This window comes from Erithacus rubecula (genome assembly GCF_903797595.1).
Source record: "Erithacus rubecula genome assembly, chromosome: 5".
NCBI lineage: Eukaryota > Metazoa > Chordata > Aves > Passeriformes > Muscicapidae > Erithacus > Erithacus rubecula.
This window is the reverse complement of record NC_136687.1, coordinates 51,989,909-52,000,219: the sequence shown is the minus strand read 5'-3', so window position 1 is coordinate 52,000,219 and position 10,311 is coordinate 51,989,909. Positions and strand designations below refer to the sequence as shown.

Sequence of the window (10,311 nt, the reverse complement as noted above, 5' to 3'; positions counted from 1 at the left end):
CACTGCCCAGCCTAGAGATCAAGGATAGGATCCATGTCAGCAGAGTGGTGGTGGCCAGTGATAAAATTCCACTCTTCTTTTAAACTGCAGGCTATCTTTGCTTGTTTAACAAGCTTCCACTTGTGCTGCCAGCAAAACACAGATATGAGACCTGGGAGACACCCAAGTTTTGTTAACCTGATGATGGGAACATTGCTGTATCTGTTTGTGTGCCCCTGTCTCTGCAGGCACACAGTAGGATCTCCCTTGCTACATTACTAGGGAGATGCTGCTGCAAGCAGTGGAGAAATCACTCAGTTGTTCCAGACCCTCCCTACCTACTAGCAAAATCAACAAAAGCTCTGTCAGAAAAATCTCTACTCTCTTACTCTCAGCCTGGATGGCAGTGGTAGTTAGTTTCTGTAAAATCAGTCCCAAATTTCAGCACCTTAGGATACTTTAAGAGCAACAAGAGAAAAATGCTCAATGAAGAAAAATTTAAATAAAATACAGCCAGCCTAATTTTTTCTAAGAAAAGGAAAGTGCTGCAACTTATTACTTATTCATTAAGCTTTCTGTCTTCCAGATATTAAAAATATATTACTTCTATACCGCCTCTTTGGGCTCTATTCAACCACATAGACATAATCTGCTGGGTTCAGCCAGCCCTGAGAAACTGTGATCCTGCCCCTGAAGGTACCCAAGTTCCTTAGCTGCACTCTGTGACAGCAGCCCAGCATCTCCTCACACCAGCTCTCCAGAATCCCCAAGCTTTTTAAAGAAGTACTGTGAGTATGCAAACCAGGCTGCAAATCAATGGATGTCTGTGGCTGCCCACAACATGTCTTGCCTTAGTTTTGTTCTCACTTTAAGGGCAGCCAATACAGTCCTGAAGGAAGGACAGACATTTCATGTTCACCCTGTTGTGCTATAAACATCTAAGGGCTGTTAGGAGAGGAGCAGATGGCTTAGGGTATCCACTGGACTAAGTTCTGTTACTCTTTTCTTTTCTTTTCCAAATATTGATGCAAACCAAATCAGTATATGCAACTGGGCAGGTCAGATGTCTTTTTTCCTTATTTTTTAGATCCAGAGTTTATTTAAGAAAAATAAAGCAAATAATGGAACAAAACTAATTCCCATTTTCAGGATGAGATGCACTACTCAGCAAACAGTGCCAGAAAAAAAAAAAAAAAAAAAAAAAAAAAAGATTTCAGAGAAAATCTGTTTGGATCTTCACTATACAAAACTTGGGCAAGGCAATCTGCATACTGGCGCATTATCTTTTAACTCATACCCACTCAACAGGGCAGTGATTCTTAATTTCTCAATTAAATGAATTAACTCTGGTCTGAATTCTGCATGAATTCTCCCCATCTGTTTAGTGGCTCTTCACCAGAATCACCTGAAACCCACAGTAGAATGTCTGCCTTATATGGTAATTAGAACAGATTTTGCTACCAGTGCTTGACATACATACAGAAGAAATTCTGCCCCAGCAAACCCACCTGGACCTATTCTCTGACATAGGACAACTGAGCATAGTCCAGACACTTTGCTTGACCCTTGAATATGGGTTGGAGGGTGGATTGCTCCTCTGCCTGGAATGACTCTGCAAATGAGTTAGTTTATGAGAATAAAGTTTCTATAAAGACTTTGTTGGCAAAGTCATAGGAACTATTTTCTAGACTGTCACTAAGCCATCCTAATGATAGGAGACTAAATAAATACGGTAACTTAAGAAAATATTCTAACTTAAGAATTAATAAAAATAAAAAAAAAAAAGCAAAGTCTTATGAAAGAGAGCAGCAAGGAAGCCCTACAGATTACAGAATTAGAAAGGCATCTTTATTATTGGACTTTCATTTATGATTATTGTCTCATTTTTATTATTTGAGTCCTGCTATAAAGAATTAAGAACAATGTTGGGACCTGTGGCAACACTACTCAACTGCCAAGACAGTGAGGATTCAAACAAACAAACAACATCGCCTGCAAGCAAATACTTAGGAAAAAAAGAAATACAAAACTCAGTAGAAGGCCAAAAAACATGTCAAAACAAATCAAAATTGCTGATGAATTTTTCAAGTCTTGTATGCCAGACCTGGAGCAATAATCCAAAGTTTTTTTCTAACAGGAGGTGAAATTAATATCTCCACAAAGGTCAAAATCAATTTTTAGTAATAAGAACAGATTTGCTACACCAACAGAGTTCTCCTCATCCTTATTCTTGCAGATCAAATTAGCCTGCCTGGCTATGTCATTCTCATCTCAACAAAGAATTATTCTGGACCTTTAGCAATAAGAGGTTTCTAACTTTGGCAAAGTCTATGTTTGGCTCAAAATGGTCTAGGAGGGTCCCTGCATGGCCAGAAGACCTTCATGGACTCTTGTAACTGAGTAGGTCTTTTTCACATGCTGTTAAAAAACCCTAAAAACCCCAAATCCCAAGAAGTTTCCAATGCTGACAATGCAAAGAAACTTGTATTATTTTCAGTAATACCCAACCCCCAATAAAACAACACTGCAATTTTTACTTTTGCTGCTTATGAGAAAGTCAACAAAATCAGAAAGTCTGCATGCTTCATAATACAAACCAATAAATTTTCAGGAAATTCCTACATAAGATTCTGCCTTCCATTCCCTCAGGAAGAAATTTGAAAATTTGCAAAAGCAAATAAGACTTTCAGCATCTCCACTTACCCTCCATAAAAACAATTAAAAAACAACTCCCAAACAAATCAAGCATCCCTTTCCCAGTTCCAGATCCTCATCACCTTTCCATTCCTTGAGTCTCCTACTCTTTGAGCTCTGTCTTCAACCTTGGCTCTGCAAATGGAAGAGCTGAACACTTGTTCTTAATAGTTCTAATCTTACAAGATCTCTCAGATCATCACAAAAATCATTATACAGCCACATTGGTTAAGAACAGAGATAAACATCTGCTGAAGTGGGAATTCAGTGTGTTCTCATTTTCTGATCTGAGGAAAAAGACAATGGCTCACCCAAACTCATATTAGACCACTAAATATACAGAAAATAAACCACATTTCTTTAAATTTGAAATATACAAATGTCCTTGCATCCTTCAAATTCTGCAGCCAGTGGGTTTTTTACCCTCTTTTTAATATCAAAGGGTGTAAGAGACAAGATGCAGAGCTTCCATCTTTCAGTGTGTTTTGGGATGCTGACAGGAGACAAATTATTCACTGATGATGAATGGTGATTCACTGATTCACTGGTGATGACAGGCAGGGAAGAGGTGGTGGGGATGCCCACAGATACCTTGCCCAGCTGTGATTCCCACTAGAGACAGGGCTGGCATTTCAAGCAGAGGGGTCAGACCTGCAGGCAAAGCAGGAACCTGTGCCAGAGACAGGCAGAGAGATGGACAGCACAAGCAACACATTCAGCACCACAGGCCTGCAGCACCTCCAGTGCAGACATTAAGACAAGTGGATGATTATATGCACACCACAGCATAAATCAGCTGGAACTACCAACTGAGCCACATGAACAGCCCTGAGGAAAAAACAGATCCAGTCAGGGGTCTCAGGGTCCAGAGCCTGGTTCCTCACCAGACCTCAGAGCTCTTCCTCCTGGATGCTGACACACAAACAGCAATGTCTGCTCAGAGAGGTGCCACGACACAATGAAAAACGGAAAAAGAGGCAAAAACGGGAAATAAGTCCAAACATAAAAACAGAGGCTAAGTGCTCATCCTTGCTTTGTAATGGTAGTAAACTGAGGAAAATCATGTGCAAATCAAGGGGAAGATGCAGTACCATTTCCAGCCAAAAAGAGATGGCTGCCAATCAGCCTGACACCAACAGAAGGTTTATCTAGCAATATTTGTACATGCTGAAGAAATGCATTTTTATGGTTGCTGACTCCTCCCATCTTGCACCTCTCTGCCAGGTATAGAGGTTAACTCCACAGAGTGCAGAGCATGGGAACTCCACTTTGTAAGGACAAAGCTCAGCTTAACCTGCTGCCTACAACCTACAGATGAGAGAATGTGTAAACCAGTCCTACAAACAGTACAGTGGCCTCTGGGACTAATACAAAGCAAAGCAAACTGCTTTGCACCTTCCTTCATTTCTCTCAGCTTCTGGCAAACCTTAAGCACATCCAGCCAAGAGCCCTAAGCAGGACCTTGCCCCAGCATTTTAAAGCAGTCCAGGGACATGTGGGTACCTCAGCAGTCACTCAGGGACAGATGTGTGAGAATATCTGCAATTGGCTTTTAATAGGCAGGCACAGAGAATAAAAACTGTGTGGTGATCAAGCATGATTCAGCTCTACTGTCCTGCTGGCAGTTACCCTACAATTAGAAAGATGTCCATCTAAAAGGAAATACAGCTCTGCTCCGAGACAGGATGTTCCAGCCTGTGTCCCATCTGTTCCCTGTGGGCAGCACCCATCTTGCCCTGGCCAGGAGACAAGCAGCAACCCCCACATCCAGCTCTGGCACCTGCTGATGAGGCCCTGGCAGGAGCCTGTGCACTGTTAGCAATGTCACAATGCAACCCAACCCCAAGAGCTGGGCTGTCCCTGCTGAAAATGTCACTGTCCTCCAAGAGCATCTTGTTTGTGTGGGAGTAAGAATCAAGTGGTTATGGATTTACAGCTGCAACATGGTTCAGAGAAATTCTTCCACGTTTCCAGAAAAAATGGGTTTGCCTTGCACTCCAACACTTTAAAGCAAGAAGAAAAAGTGTTTAGAAGTGATAGAAAATACAGTATTGAGAAGATGGCTAGAAGACATCATTTGGCAAGGAGATTGAAAATCCTAGTTTAAATTAAGAATTGTGGTATCATGTGCTGCCATTGAAGTTTTGAGCCTTCAAAGTTCACTCCTTTCTCACAGATTAAAAGCCTTTTTCAGGAGAAGCTCAGATCCTCATGTAACTGCAGCCTCTAGAATCTCTCCAAAGAGCCTCACACCTCATCAGAGGAGGGTGGCATGGGAAGGAACCACAGGAGGGCTGGGTGACAGCCTGAGCATCCATGCCCTCCACACTCATCTCCTGCATCATCCTGCCTCTCTATTTCCTCACTCAGCCCACCCTCCCAAGCATGCTCCCTGTTGCAGACAGGCCTTGGGCAGCAGCAGGGGCTGCAAAGACAGGCTCTCTCCCTGCACACCTCCTCCCAGGGCTACAGCACCCCATAAAAAGGATTTCTTCAGCAAGGCGTGTAAACATGCAAACGCCCCTGTGGAATGCTGGGCTTGCTGCAGAGCCCTACAAAGAGCCCATCAGTCTTTCTCCTCCAAGGTGAAAGAGAAGGATAAACGGCTTTATGAAAGCAGCTAAATCAAACAACAACTACAACAACTGGCAGCCAGCTGTAACAGTTGCATAAGCTACAGCCATATTCCAACTTCATATCCTGGGCCACCCTGGAGGGGAGGGAACACATGGCTAAAAAACCACAAGGATATACGGGTTTTTTTTGTTTAATTGCATGTTGTTATGTTTAGCCTCATTATTTACCAGCGGTGCTTTCTTATTCCAGTGCCTGACCCTGGAAGTCATTTTTAAGGAATTGCAGCCTGACTTCCAGGGTAAGTCATGTTTCAGGAGAAGTCTGCATGCACACTCTGACACGTGCAGGTGAGAGGAAACCAGCAGCCTGCTGTCCACATCTGGCAGGTGACTCCACTTCACATAACTCCCTGCCACTGCTTGTTTTTCTTCAGCTTGCTATTGCATAAAACCAAGACGAAGTTTTTGAGGAATGTGAACAGGAGGGTCATGTGGACCTCTCAAACACCACTTTTGTATTTTGTGTGGAAAGCAACAGAATTTCCAATGACCAATGGGAATTTCACTCCTTGCCTATCCTGCTATCTTTCTGATAAAAGCATGGTGAAATCTAACCCCTCATTAACACATATTATGCAGCTGACTGCATTTGAATGTTGACAGCTGACAGCCAAAAGCCCTTCATGAGCTTTTTGTGAGAGCAGTTTAGCAGTAATCAACAATAAATACCTTTTTCCTGCACAGCAATGCCAACGTGACTTCATAAAGCAGAGTGATAATCTTTAGGGATGAAAGCATAATGCTGGCTTGTTGCCTGTGCAATTCTTGGAATTCTTCTTTGTTGCCAAGACAACTTGCAATAACCAGGATGATGTGGTTTACATGGACATCCATCCACTGGAAGCTGGACTAAGACCAAAATCACATTTCTGTGGTCAGGAAAACATAACCACTGCTGAGTAGGTGTGTCTTGGAAAGGGTGGCTCTAGGGACAAAGGCTGTTATGTACTTTTAACAAGCTTTCAAGTCCTCAAAGGGAAGTTTCCTGATTTTCATTATACTTAAGAGCATTCCCCACAGTGCACTGAATACAAACATTCATCTTGTGGCTGAAACATCCACAGGAGCAGAGTTACCACCCTAGACAATTAGGCCTGATTTGCTGCTGAATAAACATTATCAGTGCCCAGAGAAATGTATTGCAGCAGCACTTCTTGTTTTAAAACCAACTTTGCAACTAAGGAAATTCTGCCTTGGAAGAGCTGACAGCAGGATCAATGTCTTTTGCATAAGGTAAAACCCAAAAATGATAACGTTTAACTCTCAGGCACTGTCTGCAAAATTAAGTTCTCCTCATATATAATATTATTTAAATGAAGATGCTGGGCTCAGTATTAGAGAGGGGAATAGATCTTTACATAACAGGCACCTGGAAAGGGACATATCCATTGTCATTTGCAGGCGTTATCCTAACAGAAAAGAACTACTCCAAATGGCATGTAATTAGAGAAGAAGGATGCAGTGCCTACCCAGTCATTACTGTAACAGAAATTTGCTGTACCGTGTGATTAACCTAAGAAAGGCATGATGATGATCTCACCACGTCTGCTCTTGCCTCTTGGCTATCACAAAACACAGCTCATGTGAATAGAGGCCAGCAGCTGAAACAGCTATCACCGTGTTGTTTTTTTTTTTTTTTTTAAACCCCCAAAAGTTAAAAATATCTTGCCTTCTTCCTGCTGCCACCTCAGCAGTTGCTTCCTGTTTTTTCACGTTGTCACTTTGCTCTGCTGCTGACTGTCATTGACAGTAAGAGCAGCAAAAAGAACAAAATAATCTCCTTAGCAAACTGCCTCCTGCTAAACACCTTCTCAAAAAACCCGTGAGAGGAAGTGCCATGTGCTGGGCCACTTTTTGTCTGATGTATTGAGGCTCTGCAGGAAACCAAATGGCTGCAGGTTGGAGGCCTTCGGTGTTCAGGGATAAAATCTGAGCAATTCTGTGGTATCTTTACAATGCCAGTAAATGCTCTTTTGAGGGCAATGACTCAAACCTGTGTGTCCAGCTAAGGACTCTAAGCTGCTCACCTCAGTCACTCAAGCTTATGATGTGACTGTAGTGAGACCATTACATGAAAAGCTGTCACCTCAGCCTCAGTCTCTTTTTCTTTACTTGAGACTATACACTTTATTGTGTTGAACGCTGACCCTAGTGGAACTGGACCACACCAGCACCTCATTCATTATTTAACTGATGAAGAACTGCATGTGGGATGTGGGGGAACCAACCCTTGTCATAAACTGCAGATAATCAGTGAGACCATTGTTCTTTATATCCAGAAATGATAGAACAGCCTAATGGCATACAAAGCACTGTAGGTGGGTGACAGCTTCCAGCCACCTGACTCTAATGAAGGTCAATGCCAGATGGGAAAATGGTAGTAAAATATTACAGCTATAAACCATACCAGGTTTTCTTTGGTATCCAGCCAGAGCTGACAGAAGGTGTTGAAAGACACATCTGAGCAACCTCCCAGATGACAGTGACCTCCACCATGGCAGAGCTGATCAAGTAAAATTGAGATAAACTTCCTGTTCTGGCTCTTGGCTTGAGCAAAAGGTAGTACTGGCACTGATACCAACTCAGCATTGTGAAAAAATCAACTCCCAAACCTTGCATCACTAACTTTGGGTCCTGAAATTCACTATGTGCCAGAGAGTTCCTTGGTGCAAAGGGAAGCTCTAAAGTCTTCTCCATCCTACATTTAGATGTACTTGAACAATGAGACTGCAATGTTTCCTCCAGGCAAACTCAGCCACTAAGTCATTCTCTCAACACCTCCACCTTCCTACAGCAAAGAAAAACACCAACAGCTGCGCTGTATGATGGCTTATTTTAGGACCAACTCATTATTTGCAGTTTATCCCACAGGTGTTTGATGGCAATAGCTTTTTAAAGTTGCCCGTGCAGGGAGCCCAGGGGTGTAAAAATCTCTCATGCTAGCAATTGCAGGAACTGTCCTTGCTTCTGTAAGAATTGTTTCTTAACAATGGCTTATACAAAACACATATTTTTATCCCTACATTCAATATGCTTCTATCCTTCTAGCCCCAAGAAGGGGGACTAAGGTATCCAACTGTCTGCCGCATTTTATTCTGTGATTCAAAATATGATTTTCACAGGCTTAAGAATAATTACATTCTCTGCTTCTGAATTCTTAAAAATCTCTGTGCTCTTAAAAGAAATCCTTATTTAGCGTCTGACCTGGGAAGTCCCATCTGTGTTGGAACTAAACTAAGCCCAGGACCACTTCCTCCTGACAGACAATATTTAAGAGGTAACAGTGCAAAATCTGGCAACTAGTTCAATAAAACACCCTAGAAACAGAGACACAGCAGGTGTTGTAAGCCAAAGCTTTGCCCACTGCATTATGGCACAGCCATAGCCAAACCCTAGATCCCTGCCTTATCCATACCAGGCTTATGGTCCAGTCCACACCCTGGAACTCTGCAAGGGTTACACCAGGCTAATGTGACATCCCCACTCCTGCCAAAGGCTGGCATCTTCCAAGTTACACTGAGCCTATTTCTGGGCACACCTCCTTATTTCTTCTGCATTTAGGACAGGGAGATTGACATTTACATTTATCGGGTGACTGAAGCAATGCATGCAGTGATGAAAGCACTGGTAAAAAACATTACCTTTGACTTGAATCACTGTCCTTCAGGATGATTGCCAAATTGGTTAATGAGAATAATTAGCATTAATTAAAATGACAGCTCAAAGGAGTTATATCACATCTGAGTTCAACTGAGTCTCAGTTTTACTGGAGCTGGCTGCCTCAACCACCCGGGCAAGCCCAAAGCAGACATCCCCATGGGCAGCATGACTGGCACTCAGCTGGCAGCTATCACTCCAGCTCACCTTCCAGCTTCTCATGCTACACACTGCAAGCAAATCATGACCCCAAGCATTTAAAGAAAGAAGGAAAAAAAAAAAACAAACAAAAAATGTGGCACCCCCAAACAATTACTGAGTTTATCACCTAATGCCCAGCACCTCCCATCTGGCTGCATTGCTTTTTACTCCTCTTTGGAGCAGTTTTAGCTGCCCTTGCTCAAGCTGCCAGCATATTTAACCTGCAGATCTTAGAAGTGATCTAAGGTCAAGCTGTACCTTGCTAGAGCACATCTGTGAGTGAGAGGACTGTGAGATAGCTTTGTCCTTGTTTCTAAGTCAGCTGCAGTGGAAACTGGCAGGGCATGAAAAAGGATCATTCACGGCTTAGGGCTTAATTACTGGACTTGTATTGGACATCAATGCCCCATGCATAGAGACACATTTGAAAGAGTGAGAAAACACATGGCAAGCTTAGAGCCAGTATGAAAATCCAGACAAGATGGTTTATTTCCACACAGGACCTCCTTGAAGATAAGTACTAGATACTTCAGCCAGTCATCTGACAGCTGTGAATGCACAGCAACCTTCCGACCACAATGTGATTTTATTGACATCCTGCTGTGGATACAATTTGAATTACCACAAACTATGTGTACTTACATGATTGAAGACAGACATACATATAAAATCTGATACATGCTAACAAAGATAGCCATCTAGCCTAATCTGAATTATTAAAGCTGGGCATGGGAATCAAAGAGGTCTGATGCTCAAAAGTGCTGAATAATCAGAAATACCAGTAAAGTCACTTAGATTCAAAAGGTGCTCAATATTTTTGAAAACACAATTTTTAAATCCCTGTTCTTATCCAAGAAATACCAGAAGCTTAACATACTGTGCCATTTTATTGGATGCTACATGTGAGCATTCATCACTCAAGCAGAAAAGATACAGAGCAAAGGTAGGAAGCTCTACTTTTTCTGCCTCTTCAATACAATCTAACACAGATGAAGATCACAGAGTAAGTTATGCAACAGCCAGTGTCTAATGCCAGTGATTCAAGTACAGAGCACCATCCTTCTACATCTCATCATCTAGTACTAGAAGCTGTGCAATCATGAGCCTGGCAATTCTGGCTTTAGTGATCCATCTCTGCAACATT

At 42.4% G+C, this 10,311-nt stretch overlaps 1 protein-coding gene across 3 annotated transcripts in view; it reads right to left on the bottom strand.

The window, feature by feature from the left end:
• Positions 1–10,311, bottom strand: part of GPRIN3 (GPRIN family member 3) — a 31,745-nt gene that overhangs the window by 8,043 nt on the left and 13,391 nt on the right. The gene's annotated exons all lie outside the window — the stretch shown is intronic.